Below are 17439 nucleotides of genomic sequence, written 5' to 3' on the forward strand. Positions count from 1 at the left end.
TCTTCGTAAACCCAGTTTTAACACGTGCTGTGTAGGCCAGTGGTTAAAATATCTGACTCTCATCCTGACGACCCTGGTTCAAATTCCGGAACGACAAACAATGCGACTTCTGTGCAGATACGAAACTTAAACTAGTTTCCAAGTCACGAGAGAGCTGAGAAGCTGTAGCACTCCTGTTACGCCTCACTATAATCGACAAATGGCGATCTTCTCTGGCCGTCGTGGCTCTTGAATGACCTTGCCCAGGCTTTCTCTCGATGGATCCGGTATCCTGGAACTGTTTCCATAAGTTACACACGACGCTGGGCATTAAATTGAACTCTACAAATCTGGACTTGAGATTGGCCTGCTTCTAGCCTCCCCCACTATTCACCACCTCATTCCATCATCTAAACGTTGGTGGTTACTCATTTTTACTGTTACAATTTGAAATTTACTGATTGCTGCAAAATAACACCAAGAAATTCGCAGAGGTGTGCTAGCGAACGAAATGTGTCTGCGCTTATAAAGCCTGTTTCTCTACTGGCTCCGCCTACACAAACGTGTACGCTTACCTATTTGACGTACAAGATTTGCATTTTTGTCTAGAAGCAGTGGTTTTACATTCAGTTTAGTTCTTTTCATGAAATTCGATAAAATATGCAAATTCTCTTAGTTTATTTCACCAGTGTAGTTGCGGACCTGTTCATACACATGTATAGAAGACTAATCAAATCTTACCTTTTTCAATTAAGTGCCGACGTTGAACACTATTTCTAATTCTCTCCGAAATGTTTCATTTCCTTCCCCTTCCACACTAACACCCTCTTTCTTAATCACATTATGAGACCTATACAACTTACTCATTACAACTTACGTTACTGAATTTCCTAATTACAGTATCTACATAGATACACTTTGTCCGTTTTACTTTAATGCACCCTCGGCTCCCTACATCATTTATTTCATTATTAAATTCTTTTAAATTGCACCAACAATGTTTGCTTCAAAATGTTTAATATTTTTATTTATTTAATTCAATTTTAAAAAGGTGAGTAAAAGGACACAAAGATGAAGTAAAACGTGAAGATCTCTAATTTGATACTTAAATTTTCTCTAATATGTCCAACAGACATATGGGTGGGGATATTGTCCACTGGACAATAATGCCGTTAAGACTCGTGGAAAAAATGCTACTCGATACTCTGCTATTCGTACTCTAGATCTATTGCATGGATAATCCACAAAACTAGAACAAGAGAACAACCAGGATCACTTCTTCAAGTGCAAAAAACCTGTACAAAAAGATGGTGTAGGGGATTTTTTGAGATTACTTTATTAATCAACTGACCCTAGAAATTATGCCGCAGCAATTATTGGCTTTTCCTTTGCAAAACCTTATGAATCTTTTTACCTCCTCGTTACCTTTTTCACATATACATTCATTGATTTCACATTATACTTAAACATGTTCTTTGTGATAGAGGAAATAAATGTCATTAAATTTTTTATTTCGATCAACCTAAGAATAAAAACAATTCGAATAACATTTAGTTTTCGGAAATTTCAATTGAATTGTCAAGTGAAATTTCTCATTTGTTCCTGTATATGTATAACTATACCACCATACTTACCTGACAAAACAAAGATTTGTAGATAAGTATAATTAAAAAACAGCATTTGAAGCGTGAAATATTCCTGATACACTGATTCTACATATATCACCAATCAAATTATTCAGAAAGAATTTATTACATACATTTACAATAATACACAATAATCACAGGCAAAAAATATCTCTTATTCATCATTATTATATAATTATTCATTCAACAATGTGATGAGAATTTCTAGGACTTGACTGACATAGTTCTCTTTGAATAAAGAGAAATTTCTATTTCTAAAAGCATTTCTGCATATGCTTTGACTGTTGAAGAAAAACAGAAACTGTAAGAAAAAATTAAAACAAAATTATGTTCATGTATATAATAACATGATTTCATACTAAATATTTTGGTAGAAATATTTTTATCGAAGACTTCTCTATTCTCCTATAATAGGGTGATATCCTCCCATCAATATGGTAGGGGATCAATGGTCCCAGAAGGGTAATTGCCACCTTTTATGGCCTGTGATTGTATATTGCATAATATATGTTGTGATTTTAACACAGTAACATGGGATAATGAATTTAAACGACTCTAGGATATAAAATGAAATTAAATAACGGTTGAACTTCATGTAAATTAATTTGTTCGCTTTCTCATTTTGATTTATTTCAAAAAACAATAGAGATAAATTTAATTTATGATTGATAAATTTCAATGATTAGCATCGTTTGAATATGTCAATTTATGTACATATAATATACAGTAAAACCTCGATAACTCGTCACCAAGTTATCGAAATAATATGATGGCTTCAGCGGAGCGAAGACTTAAGCGGAGTGCCGTCAGTTTTAATGTGCAATGTTGTGAAAATCGTATAAATTTAAAGTAATATGACATTTATTAAAGTATGAATCAAAATAACAATATTAATAAAATTTACAGATTGCGAAAGAAAAAATAGAAATTTTTTATCTTTTTTATCTCTTATTACTTAAATTATTGTGGTAAAATGTACTGTACACTTTGATTTATACTAGCAATTTTAAATTTAGACTAACAGAGCAACTGTTAGAATAGGTACACCTCAACTTGGGAAAGAATGACAGATTTTTTTCAACAAAGATATTTTGTTTAAATTTCAAGTCCATGATAATTGATTATCTATGCCCGTTGCACTTTGACTTGATTAATTTGATTCTTCGATTTACATAATTTTTGATTTTCTTGCACTATATGTAATCTTTGACGTATCAATAAATTTTGGTTTTGTCGGAGATGTCCTGGTTGCCCCCCCCCCCCCCGGGAGGGGGCGAAGTGCTTACGTTGCTTCTTGCAACAGAGCCTGGATGTCTTGCAGTTTCTCGAGTAGAGTACATGGTTGCGGTAGCCCGGTCGATAAGATACTCACCTAAAGTACCAAAGGATGTTTAGAGGTGTCGCGAGTTTGATACCCGATTTGTCCTTGTCAGAAAACTTTCCTGACACAGGGGTACAACAAAAAATGGCGACTTGACAGCAGCAAAAAATTGCTACCGCAGGGAGTCCCCCATTAAGGGGTTAGCGCACAAATCTTTTCCAATGAGTATAAAAAACAAGCCGGCCGTTCGGAATCGGCAATAAATTCTCTGTCTAATTTGTAGGTCTGTCTAATTAGCCCTCCTGTGCAGAAATTACTGTGGTGCAACAAAAATGATCAAATGATCCAGTAGAGCCCATGCAGAAATGAGATCTAGCTTGAACAGTCCCCAGAAACCTTAGTCGGCAAATGAACTTCCCCAGCGTAACTTTCGTTACTTAAACTGTTCCGTTTAGGTATATAGGATTTTATGGTGACTTTCAAGCATATGGCAATGTTGTTATTATTTTTTTAATGGAAGCCATAAAAATAGCCTGTTCTTCTTTCACAAACTTTCTCATGGTGACAAGTTAACCGAAATGATTATATTAGTCCCTTAAATACAATCACCTGATATTAAGGTAATGCATGTGAAAATAACAGATTCTCTGAACAGCAGCAATTCTCAAAAAAAAACGTCCGGGCAAAATAGGTTTGAAGTGCTACTGGAGTATTTCTGTGGCGCCCTATATATTTTAAAGGGCTGAATATTGAAATGTCTAGGATATATAATGAAATTAAATAATGCTTGAACTTCATGTAAATTAATGTGTTCATTTTCTGATTTTGATTTATTTGAAAGAACAATAGAGATAAATTTAATTTATTATTAAGTGATAAATTTCAATGATTCATATCACATTTGTCAATTAATTTATTTAATTATTAATACTTTACTTGTTTTACTTATATCTAATTTGATCTTTAAAATTTCTTTTTAATCTCACTTATAAAGTGTTAAATTTATATGCACTTATTGGGAATAAATTTAATTCATTAAAGCACCTTTACACTAATTAATAAATACACCTTTACATTCAGGAAATTTAACTGTCAATATAATTTGAAAGTAATAGAAATTGTGAAATAATGTATTATTGATATTTAATACTAAATTGAATGAATGGCCTAATGCTGAGGACATGGAATCAATTTGTAAATAATGTGAACCACTGCATATACTTTATACTACCCAGATACCATTAGTCTAGCAAGTCATGCATGATGAGGCAAAAGAAATTTAGCCCTCCCCACGAGAGAGACAAGATGAGGGTGGCAGTCTGCAAAGGTTTACCAGAGGTGGTCTTATAGAGTTGTTGGTTCAAAATGTTATGCCCAAAAACTAGAGAAAGGTTTTCCTCGGTTTTGACATTCCCAGTAAAGAGGTGTGTCATTAAGGAAGGATATTATTCCATATTATTTTTATATGGTGGGTGGTTGATCATCATTCAAACACTGTTTATGTCATCAAAAGTCAGCAAATCTGAACCTTTCCTCTTTCCCCCGTGGATAGTAATTGAATTGCCCTTTACTGAAAGGGCTCAAATGTATTTCCAGATTTCACACAGGCAACTAACAATCAGTCCCCAATTGTTAATTGCATAGGTTAGCATATACTGTCATATTATCAGGTGAATAATAAATAATTTTATTGGACAGAGTTGAATGAACGGACTGATTGAAAGTTTTTTACAGAAAGTCTCGAATCTCTACCATCAACCCCTCCCCCCTTTCTTTCTTCCACAAATCCGAATGCTCTTCTCCATTAATGGTCCATGAAGGAGACCCACCATTCCGATGGGGCTAGAATGTACTTCCACCTTTTACACGGGCCCCACTATCCCACATGTATTAATGTTTTAATGAGATTGAAGGTTCATTCTGAAATAAAATAATTGGTTGAACTTCATGTAAATGTGTGTGTGATTTCGATTTATTTGAAAGAGCAACAGAGATAAATTTAATTTATTATTGAGAATATTCAATTTGAATTAATTTTATTGATAATTGCAAATTTTATTCAATAATTTAATGTCAATTAATTTATTTAATTATTAATATTTATTCATTTACATTAATTTTCACTTACAATCAAATTAAAAAATTATGTCAGAAGCGTTAAATGAATTTAATGAATTCATGCGCCGTGATAAATAAACTTTTACCATAACTCCGGAAACTTGCCTGTCAATATAATTTGAAAATTCTGCGCATTATGCAATAATGAATTGGTGAAATTTATTACTATTGTCATTTCAAATAAATTAATATCATTAATAGCTGATGTAAATTATTTAATTTTGTTATATATTCGAGACATTTCAATTCAGGCCCTTAAAATGATGAAACTAGGCCCTTAAATACAAAGCCTGATAATAAGAAGGTAACACATGTGATAATAACATATGTAATAAAAAGGACTTGGAAATTGCAACATTGTTTAGAAATACATTCGCGATTTGTTGACATGCATGGTAATCTGAGTGGTGCGGAATCTCTTTTGAAACTAACTTACAAGAGTAAATAGTCAAATTGAATAGCAATTGATTGTATTAATTCAAAAAGAACATGTAAAACTTCTTATGTACAAGTCAATCATGGAAAACGCATGTGATGTGATGAGTGGAGCCAGACCCTCCCCCCTTAATGAGTGAGATAGGATAGGCAGTGACAGTCCGCCAAAGTGTGAGAGTACTTATTGTACTTATATCTAATTTGATCTTTAAAATTTTTTTTTAAACTCACTTAGAAAGTGTTAAATTCATATGCACTTATTGGGAATAATTAACTTATTGGGGAATAAATTTAATTCAGAAAAGCACTTTTACACTAATTAACCTGATTTATTTAAAGAAAATGAAGGAAATTTAACTGTCAATATGATTTGAAAGTATTGGAATACTTTCCATTATAAGTGAATATAATGAATTATTGATATTTTAATACTACATTGAATGAATGCTGAGGAATCATTTGTAAATAATTAATCATTGTAAAAATGAAACCACTGCATATACTTTATACTACCGGCATACCATTAGGAGTCTAGCAAGTTACGCATGTGAGGGGAGGCGAAAAAGTTTAGCCAGATACACCCCATTCATGAGTAGACAGGAGAGGGTGGCGGTCTGCAGAGGTTTACAAGAAAAAAACGAATATCGAGGTAGAGAAAGGTTTTCCTCGGTTTTGACATTCCCAGTAAAGAGGGACGTCATTAAGGATATTCCATATTATTTTCTCAGGTCGAAGTTCAGTCCTTGAGTCACGGTGGTTCTCAGGACGTCTACTAGGGTTAGCTGAATTTTGGGGTGGACAGCCTCTTGATTTCAGAGGGGCCACGGGCGTAGTCTCAGTGCCTCTGAAAGGTGTCAGGGCTGATATATGGTAGGTTCGGTAGGCTTTTCTGGACTTGAAATCACATACAATGTAGGAGATTTTTTGCGTCAAAATGAGATAAGGGCCATCTCGCTTTGGCATGAATTTGGAGGTTCTCTTTTTCTTAACATTGCTGATGGGATGCAAAGATACCCATACTTTGTCACCAGGGTCTAAAAACAGCTGATGACGATGCTAATCATATTTCTTGTGCTGGTTTTGCTTCATCTCAACCTGATCCCTTGCAGAGTTTGTAATCGATGTGAAATGCTTCAAGTAAGGAGTGATTTCAGATACGAAGTTGTCACTTTCCACCACTGTCTGCAGATCTTGAACTACGTCGTCCACTGTCCTAATTTCTCGTCCAAATTGTAAAAACACAGCTGTATAACCAGTAGAGTCACACTTGGCAGTATTCATGGCAAAACGAATGACTGGGAGTAGTCCAGTTCGAAGTAGTCCAGCCGGCTTCCGATTGGTTGCTTTGCAACGGGCACATTCAGGACAGTTCTTCACATAGTCAGCGATGTATCTTCGCATGCCAGTCCAGTAGTAGCACTATGCAATCCTATGATAGGTTCCTTCTGTTCAGCTACTGGATCATCATGGTGACACCGAAATATGGATTCCTGCTTGTTGTTCGGTATGACCAATTGGGCCTCTTCTGAGTCGGCGTCTGGTACATATCTGTAGAGTACTCCTTGGTTCAACACAAATCCAGTGTATTCAGTTCACATAATCTTCAGTTTTCCGGGTAGATTCGAAGCTATCAATAATTTTTCTCAAATCTTCGTCACCAAGTTGAGACTCTCGAATGGTTCTAGGAGTTCTTGCTGGTAGGTCAGCCACAAATATATTCAAAACTTCGCGAGAATTGACTTCAGCACAGACTGGGCGTGACAACATATCAGCTATACAATTCACTTTTCCTGGTATACACCGTCCTTTCAGGTTGAAAGATTGTAATTCCAGCACCCATCTTGCAAGACTTCCCGATGGCAATTTGAGATTGAGAAGCCACTTCAATGGTTGATGGTCGGATGCTACCGCTATTTCCGATCTTTCAACATAGCCACTGAATTTCTTTAAGGCCCAGAACACAGCAAGAGTCTCCCTCTCCGTCGTGGAATAGTTTTGTTCCGCTGATGTGAGAAGTCTGCTAGCATACTCAATAGGGTGTTCATCCGACCCTTGGCTTTGGAGTAACACAGCTCAGAGGGAATCAGTGCGAATAATATATGGTTTAGTTCCATCAGCCTGTTTCAATACAGGAGGGCTGGTCAGACTCTTTTTGAGGGTCTCGAAGGCCTGTTGCTGGAATGTTCCCCAATTCCATTGAAACTTCTTATTTGTTAAATCACTGAGAGGACAGGAAATTTCGGCGAAATCCTGTATGTATCTACGAAACCAGGATCATGACTGAAGGAAGCATTGTAGCTCTTCAATGTTCCTTGATGGGGGGGGATTGTTTAAATTGAAAAGATCTACTTCGATACCATCAGAAGTAATCCAAAATCCTAGATACTTTACATGACAGCATGGGAATTGACATTTCTCTCTGTTCAAATGAAGTTTGAAGACAAGGAGCCTTTCAAAAACAGCTTGCAGATCTGCTTAGTGTTGCTCAAATGTATCTGACAAGATTATGATGTCATCAAGATAAATCAGTGTAAGAATGTCTCCAAGTCCACTTCTGAATTGATATATTTAGCCTCTGGAAGGTTGCAGGAGCATTTCGCAACCCAAATGACATTTGTAGCTATCGGATAAGTATCAAAAGGACACACAAAACTGTTTTGTCTTGGTCAGCGCGATGCATCTTTACCTGGTGATAGCCTAATCGGAGGTCAATAATTGTCATGAAGGATTTAGGTCAAGCCTCGTGAAGCAGATTGTCCATTTGTGGAAGAGGATAAGAGTCAGCAATGGTGAGATGGCATTGAGTTTCCTGTAGTTGATGCACAAGCGAATTGTACCATTAGGTTTTGGGATGAGTACCATGGGAGATGTATATGGGGGTTTGCATTCCTCAATTTTCCCTTCTGCCAAGAGCTTGTGTGGAAGCGCCCTTGGTAGGAACCACTTTACCTTGGACGTTGATGTCCACAGTCGTTGTTAGGACTTCGGCTCTACTAGCATATCCATCAGCTAGGCTCATAATGATAGTCTTGCGGGAAAAAGGAAAACCATGTTCTTGTAGGAGATTGTATAGCTTCTCCCCTGCCACCGAATGTGTGGCACCAGTGTCAGCACACACTGCTCCATGCTTATGACAGATCGTGACTTTGATAGCATTTTTTTTAGGTCTCTCGGTTGAGAAACTGTAAAAGTCTAAGGCGTCGACGCTAACTTCTGGGGTATTTGTGGCAGGGTTGCATATTCGACATCGGGACTTGACGACACCAGGTACTCCGCACCCGTAACATCTTAGGACATGACTGCTACTAGCATCTTCTGATTATGTATCAGGATGGGATGATAAACTGCATAAGTAAGTCCAAAGCGTTGACACTGGTCTATCTGTTGGAGCAGCGGTTCTCAACCTTTTTTGACTCGTGGAGCCCTGTTTGACTCGAAGAGCCCTTTTTTGTACATAATTTTTATGGCAGAACCTTGTAGACCTCTCTTATTTACTTATTATTACTTATGATGTCCTGCATCTTCCGATTCTGGATTCGCATGGTGATTAGAATGAAAGTCTCTTCGTCGCACGGGAGACTCAGAGACTTCGTGTTGCTTGGACTGCAACTTCTTCCGCTCAACTTGAATCTCGTTCTTTTTGTTTCGAAGGTTATCCGCAGCTTCTCCACTTCAGGGGTAGTCCACTCACTCCAAACATCCAGAAAATGTTCTTTGACTTCCGGTAGGATCCTCTTCTTCATTTGATCCGAAATCATCTTGCTCGTCAAAGTTTCCAATGTCCAGTTCGGACAGCCAGCCTTCAAAGTAACTTCGGATCTCAAAGTGATGGTACTTCCAGGTGCTTTTCTGTGAGTAGAGAAGAGCTGCCGGAACCTTTCTGCACTCAGCTTGAAACAGCGTAAGAGCACCTCCTGGATGTGGTCGTAATCATGGACCTTATCCTCAGGTTCTTGAGCAATGAGTTTAGCAACTTCATTCGGCTAAACTCCCAGCAGATATGCAACCCAGTTCACCTTCTCCACTTTCAAGAATTTTAGCTGTTTTTCAAACAGCTAAAATTCATGAACATGAACAGCGGACATGTTATCTTCACTCGGCTTGAAATTCGCGATCAGCCACTTCCCGTCAAACTTGGGCTGATCGATGAGAGCGACGGATGGCTTTTCTGCCAGTTGCGAGATTCATTGAAACTCAAGCTGCAACTGCATCTTTTCAAGTTGAAAAGAACGTTCTAGGACGATTAGTTCTTTCTCTTCGCCGATTCTAGAGCTATTTTTCTCTCTTTCTTCAGCTATTCTAGCTCGTTCTTCATCTTCGGCAATTCTAGAGCATTCCTTTTCTTCATCGATTCTAGCTCGTTCTTTCTCTTTGGCGATTTTCCTCTCTCTCTCTTTCTTCAGCTATTCTAGCTCGTTCCTCTTCTCCCTCTCTTTCTCCGATAATAGTAGTCAGCAGGGCTTTCACAAATTCCTCATAACTGGAGGACTTTGTTATTATATACTTCAGATCTACTACACGTGAATCATTTGGAACTTCTTCTCCTAATTCTAGAGCGAGTAGGATCAAATCATGTATCTTACTTTTGGCCAGGTACGCCATTTCGCTTCTAGGCACTATCAGGAAACTCACAACTGAGATCAAATGTCCACTTTGCGCCGCCTTGTGTTAAAACCACGATGTTGGGCACCAATTTTATAACCATGAGGTGGCAGAATATTCCTAGACACTTGATATTGAAGGGGTTTCCAATTTATGCATGAAACTACAGAACTTAAAGACGACTATTTCAAAGCAAACAACCTTCCAGGACGGAAGCCACATTCCAACTCGCGCTCTCATGCTATATTTTTACATTCTCTACAATATCAACAAATGAGAGACATTTTAACATGTGGTAAAGAAATATAAAAATTTCAGATTTAAGAAATAATTTGAAAATGAGTATTTTAAGATTTTGCTAAGACCTAAGACACTAATTACAAAAAATCACTAAAGGAGAGACTTGAAACACTCATTTGGAAAGTAATTCCCCCCCCCCCCCCGCTGATCTATATAAGTCTGCTTTTTTTTTCTCAGTTTCAAGCATTTTTGAACGTCTGACCTTGCTTCTTTAACTAGATTTTACCCATTTCAAATTTAAAATGATGTGTTTCTTTTTGAGTTCACTCTTGATCATTATCTCAGTTTGATTCAACATACTTTGAGATGACTTCTTTTGCTGGGTCATTCATAGAATATTTATTAGAAATTCTAAGAAATTTAATAGTGATTAAAAATTAGAATTACATTATTTTTAAGTTAAACGATAGTAATTTAAACTAGAATTAAATTATTTTTAGTTTAAACTACAGAAATAAAAACTATAAGAAATTTAATAGAATGATTCTATTTTCAAAAAAAATTCAATCCGAGTACATCTGTTTTCACTGATTTGTGATTGCTCCATGTATTTTATTTTCCAGCATCTTTAAGTCTCTCGTTTTGCTTCGAAGTTTTCCATTATTCATTTTCTACTATTCATTCTCTTGATATCATAGGCGGAGATAGACTTGGAAGTCTGGGGGGCAAGATGATGATGATGTCTATACGTATATACATTAGATCAGTCTACTCCACCTTTGACTCTGGGGGGAAAAGAATACATATAGTACCCCCCCATGCCCTCCCCCGTATCTCCGCCCATGCTTGATATGCAATTTCCTTTTACGCCATTAACCAGCATGTTAAGTGTTCAATGGAAAATGGTTTCCAGATGAGCATTAATTCAAATTCCTCTGTTTAGACCAGCATTTCTCAACCTATGGTCAGCGACAATGGCGTAGGTGGTTCACAGGCAGACTTGATAATTCAATTTTAATGATTGAAAATTATTCAATTATTGTAATTCATATTATAGTAATATCCATATGAAAATTGTACCTTCATACATTACACCTCATCAAGGAAAATGCGGGAAATTACGATTCTAAATATGGGATGTCTCTAAATTGCAGCCCAAAAATGCCATTTACGACAAATTTGCTAATTAGGCCCGCTGCTAAAAGGGATAAAGGGTGGAGAAATAAAAGGTAATACAAGAGATTCATCAAAAGATGGTTATTTGTGGATATAATTACAAGGAAGGAAATTCATCCCTGCCCCCACGGGGACATGAACCCCGGTCTCTCATTTTCCGGATGAGTGCTCTACCAACTAAGCTATAGAAACAGATGGAATATTTCAACCTTGGAACGTATATATATATGTTGAAAGGCTCCGTACATGGACGGCGGCAGTAATCAACTAATAGCTCATAGACCACATGCATATAGAAATGTCCTCTCCACTTGTTAATACAAGATTCATTGAAAGACTGGCTATTTTGTGGAGATGATGATTACAAGAAAGAAAATTCATCTCTGTCCCCACGAGGACAGAGATGAATTTTTTGTCCTAATCTTTGTCCTAACAAGTGGAGAGGACATTTCTATATAAATAAAATGTAGCTACAAATAGAAATAAACAAAAATTTGATGGAGAAAGCATTCAAATGACCAAATTACTGTAAAATATGGGACATCGCCAATTGTCTGTAACACCAGAACCGCGGACTGGGTCAAATTGACAAAAACTGTGAAGCAACAGTGTTTCGTAGCAAAAACTAATTTATTTTCTGTTCTCCTGGGTTTTTCCCTACTCTTATTCAACGTTGTTCAACTGTGTATTCAATAACGAAAAAATTTGCTTGTTAATATGAAATAGGCTTCAAAATTATGTAATTCGGTAAAAATAAGATGTTGCATATAATACACCGTTCAACACAAAAACTTTTTGGGGTAATTCCATAACATGACAAAAAAGATGTAAAACGAGCATGTTAAATTAAGTTTATAATATGATCCTATAAAAATATAGATTTCTTACCGACAAATGGTTTAATCACTTATGACTAGCAGTTTGAAGCAAATTATTTTTATTATTTTTGCACATTCACTGCATGTTGAAGCTGCACAACCCATGCAAAAATTAACAGATTTGTTTTCACATTTTGTGATGTTTCTTAAAATCAGACTCGTTTTTTTTTCTTTCTTTCGATATACCGTATATACTCGTGTATAAGCCGACCCCCCCCCCCCCACTTCAGGACCACCAAAACCGCAATAAATTGAAAACCCGAGTATAAGCCAACCCCAAAAAAATCTGTGCATTTTAGGGAAAAAAATTCTTATATTTTTATGCAAAATGAATAGCTTGCGGAAATTTACAATAGAAAATGATTCAAACTTTTTAATCCATTTCTTCTGAGTCTCCAAGCTCATCGTAATCGATCATATCTTCATAGGCATCTTCGTTTTTATCTTCATCTGGGCTGGCATCGCCATTGTCACTTTCAGAGGATATCATCTTCAGTTCCGTCCATCGCATTGCTGATGCAACACTTTTTGAAGGATCGGAAGATAATTTCGGTGGAAACAGAATTCCACGCCTTGTGTACCCATTGGCACACTAGGCCAATGTCAGGTTTCTTCCAGGCACCACCTTTTTGTAGTTGCTTTATCATCGGGACTCATCCATTTGATCCAGAAATTTCTCAGTCTTTGAGAGGCTTGTTGATGCTCACATCTAAAGGCTTCACAATCGACGTTAGCCCACCTGATATAAAAGCCAATGATATTTTCGATTTCTTTGCCTCGGCTTTGACATTATCGGTTCTGTGGGGTTTGAACATATCCCATACCAATAATGCCGGTTTCTTGAACACTGCTCCGGGCCTTTTGTTCCATATTTCCTGGATCCATTGTAGAATGCCCTTTTCATCCATCCAGCCCTTTTCCTGGGCTTTCACGATCTTTCTTGGTGGGAACTTCATGTTCGAAGGAATTTTCTTCCTTTTGAAAATCACAACTGGAGGCAATTTCTTTCCATCGGCCATGCATGATAGCACGACCGTAAATCGTGTTTTTTCGTGCCCAGTTGTTCTAACAAAGATGGTTTTTTTCCCCGAGTTCATCAACAGTTCTATTGCTTGAAAAATGGAAAGTAACTGAAGTTTCGTCCATATTACCGATTTGTGACAGTTCAAATCCATGTCTTTTTCGCAGTTCAATTATGAACTTCTGGAAAGATTCAATTCTGCTTTCCAATTTTTCTGGGAGTTTTTGGGCAATCTTTGTTCGCTGGCGTAAGCACAGGTCGAAACGGTTCATGAAACGAGTGCACCAACCTGGGGATGCATAGAACTTTTCTGGATTTGTGTGTTTGAATTTAACACTCTCAGCTAGTTTCGATGCTTTCGGACGAATGGCTGTCCTTGCCCCGATTGTACCTTTCGGTCTGAGGTGTAGCATCCATTCATTCAATTCCTTCTCAAGTTCAGGGAACACCGATACTTTTCCTCGAAGAGTCTTTTTTGTCTTTCGCATGGCTGAAACTTTCATTTTCCGCCAGTCTCTCACTTATTTCTCTTTGACGTTATATGTCCGAGCTGCAGCACAGTTATTGTTTTCTTCCGCGAATTTGATAACTTTCAGTTTGAAAGACGCATCATACGGAAATATTTCTGCTTTCTCCATTTTTGATCGTTGATACTTACTGATACAACACTAGATCAATGATTTTTCTGTTTTCTGTAGGTGATCACGACTTGTACTGCCCGGGAAAAAAATTACCACGTGGATTTAACCTGGAAAGTACTAACACTACTAAAACAACCGCCATGTATAGCTACAAAAATCACTCTGATGATTTGCAACACCATCTATCGTTACTAATCATTAGCGCCATCTATAGTTACAAAAATGACTACTGATTGCGGGGGTCGATATTTTCTCGTCAAAAACTGACCCGTGTGTAAGCCACCCCCCCCCCCCCCCACTTGAACAAATTTTTCCACAAAAAAACTCGGCTTATACACAAGTATATATGTATGATGAAGTTACGTGATCAAGAGTGCACAAACCTGCCTTCTTGCATAAGGGTGACACGTATGATGAGAACGCATCTCTTCAATAACATTTTACAGGAACTGACTGCTTTCGAAAGATAGTTTCACCGTTCTGTACTATTTTATACAAAATCCAGGAACTCATTATAGTGAGAACCAGGATGTTGTAGAAAATAGCCACCTTCACCGATTATTTTTCGGTCATTTTATTGGTACATCTACGGCAAATTTTGTTGAATTTTAGTAGAAATAGTTTTTTCTGAGAAAGCTTTTTGGGGCTGCTACTGTCAGATGAAGAGTGCTGTAAAAAGTTTTTTTCCCCTTTTTCCTTGATAAATTTTCGTTATGACATCATTGTATTCTGCAACTGTAGTTTCACCATCAGTTTCACATCACCATGTGTCAGGTCTCTTTGATTTCGTCTCATTACCCCTACTAAGCTAGTATATTTTTTGGCTTTTAGCATTTCAGCTAACTTCAGTGTAGCAAAAGTTGCCAGTTAGATTTCTACCCTTGTTCTCAAATGGCTTGATCAGTTGGATGAATACGTGCTCTAAAAGAGAGAGACTCGTTGGATGCTAATCCTTCCCTAGATTCGGACATCAATTTAAAATGTATTTGGTGTCCACCTCAACTGCAAGCCAGAATTCTAATGCCTTTCTGTGAAATCGTTTGTGTAAAGAAATTAAATTTCAGCTACACGTTTTTTCTAGAGTTAAGTTTGTACTTTCCCAAACCTTCCTTAAGTCCCATCAGAAAATACTAGGTATTTATCACGTTTACAAAGAAACAGAAATATTTAGCTATACTTGCCGTTCCTTCATCGAAAAAATAATAATCTCCTCGGACAATAAATTGACCTTGAAAGATCTTTATTCTTCACTATCTTCCTTAGAAATACATTTTAGAAAAGGAGTAACCACTTGCGAGAAATTTTTACACCCCCTTTTTTCCATAAAATAATTACATTGGGTCAAAATGACCCAAACTGCTGTTCTAGGTATAAGTGCTTATAGCTCTGGAATACGAAATGTGAAGGAAATAAAATTTTTCAAATTAATATTCATATGACATCATGAAAAGTCACAACATTATTTTACCATCTGCGCTCAAGTTTTTGAGATAAATGGAAACAAAGTTTGATTTGGGTCAAATCAGCACCTACTAGAGATAGAAGGCCTATGCACTCTGCTTGTGACGTCAGTAAATAGTATATTTTCCCTCAGAATATTCAGGGGGGAAAAATTCCCTGCTCGTGCCAGTATCATTGTGGGGAAAAGAAATGATCGGGCTTAGAATTGGCGATTTCTATACCCCACATCCAATCACAATACAGTATTTGTGAGCCAATCAGGAAGATTCTACGCCAAAATAAGAAACGAAGTAGGATGCTCTGTTTCAAAATGTGGCAAACTTTCTAGGTAGTCTGAATGACGTTTATGGCAAACAGTGCAGAGGCCTATCTCTTGGAGGTGCTGGTCAAATTGACCTACTCCGCAGTTCTAGTGTTAAAAACGTTGCCATAACTCAACAAAATCCCTAATTATAGTTAAAATTGCTGAAAAATTGAGGGTAAAAACAGTTTAACTTGCCAATGTTGGATGAATATTTGTATTTGTACCTATGTTATCATGTTACAAATATGGTGTTTATTAATGATTTTAGTGAACATTATAAATTTAAATAAACATCATAGAAAATCATGGGACAAATGTATGAAAAAGAAATTCAGAACCACTAAAAATACAGAAATGTCCCGTAATACGGGACGCAAGTGGCTCGTCAAATTATTTCAGACATTTTACTGGTCCTTGGGTTCAGAAAGGTTGAGAAAAACACTAGTCTAGACCATGGTCATGGTTGGTTTCAAAGGAATGAAAAGATAATTCATACAAGTGTTATGCTTGTTTTGTGTTCAAATGTTGCCATCTATCTTCCAAATCAATAATGAGAATTGGAATTTTTTCTGCAAATTTCAAATTATGACTGTATTTCAAACTATGGCTGAATAATTTGCTAGCACCATTGAAATTTGTTTTCTATTTTGTTTAATGGTACAGTTAATTATAATAATTAGGTTACAGACATACGCAAATACATGATGATGACAGACACACGATTACAGAGATGCTATCGTAACAACAATGCGGCGCGAACTGCCTAAACGTCCAATAGCCGTAATACGATACAATGACATGTGCACCATCTGTCTGACAATAATATAACCACATACATAACATCTCCTCCCTTTCTTAGAATTGCAAATGTCGCCTTCATAATCCAAGTCAGTCCGGAGGTTTTCTTTTTCGAGTGGACCTACGAAGCACAGGGTGGGCAGGTAGCGTTGGCTCGACACCCGATGACACAACATCACCAGTCTCATCCTCAGCCGTGTGTGGTCGATCCTCCGCTCCAGGTCGGTTGTCAACATCAGTGTGAGAACCTGAAAACCAAAACTGATCATTATTACTATGAGACTGTTCTCCCGAAGTGGCAAGAGGAGGCACATCTCGGATATTCTCTTGTTCATCACTCTCGCCCTTCACAGCTTTTCCGCATTTGGTCGACATGGCATCTCCAGATTTCAGGTCCCACTTGCACGCTATATGACAGGGTACCATCTCTGTTCAGTACAGTTCCAAACTTCCATTTCTCAACACCACGATAGTTCCTAACAGCAACTTTTTCTCCCGCTGAAAATTCACGATGAAATGCATGAGTGTGTGATTCTTGTTTTCTCTGCACACTCCCTCTCACATCAGGATGCATCAAGTCCAATCTGGTACAAATCTCTCTTTTCAAAAACAACATACTCTGCTTTTCGCCGAGAGCGGTGTTATTCTATATATCAGTAAGAATTATTACAATCTCTTACGTAGATCTGATTCCGTAAGAAAGGTAGATTTTATCGAATACTTGAATGACTGAACCATTCTTTCAGCCTGACCATTCGTCGCAGGATGGTATGGAGCCGATACTACATGTTTGATACCATTTGACTTGAGAAATTCCTG

At 37.1% G+C, this 17439-nt stretch overlaps 1 protein-coding gene across 4 annotated transcripts in view; it reads right to left on the reverse strand.

Annotated features, from left to right (window-relative positions):
* Positions 1 to 1712: 1712 nt before the first annotated feature.
* The window catches only part of LOC149086522 (uncharacterized), a 211156-nt gene continuing 195429 nt past the window's right edge, over positions 1713 to 17439 (reverse strand). For all 4 annotated transcript variants that reach the window (XM_089255984.1, XM_089255983.1, XM_089255979.1 and 1 more), the window contains one exon: positions 1713 to 1926. The gene's annotated coding sequence lies outside the window, so the exon portion shown is untranslated. The remainder of the gene's footprint in view (positions 1927 to 17439) is intronic.

Source organism: Pholcus phalangioides, unplaced genomic scaffold (assembly GCF_987345545.1).
Source record: "Pholcus phalangioides strain wild (caught in Gottingen) unplaced genomic scaffold, Ppha-v1.0 ptg000004l_1, whole genome shotgun sequence".
Taxonomy (NCBI): Eukaryota; Metazoa; Arthropoda; class Arachnida; order Araneae; family Pholcidae; genus Pholcus; species Pholcus phalangioides.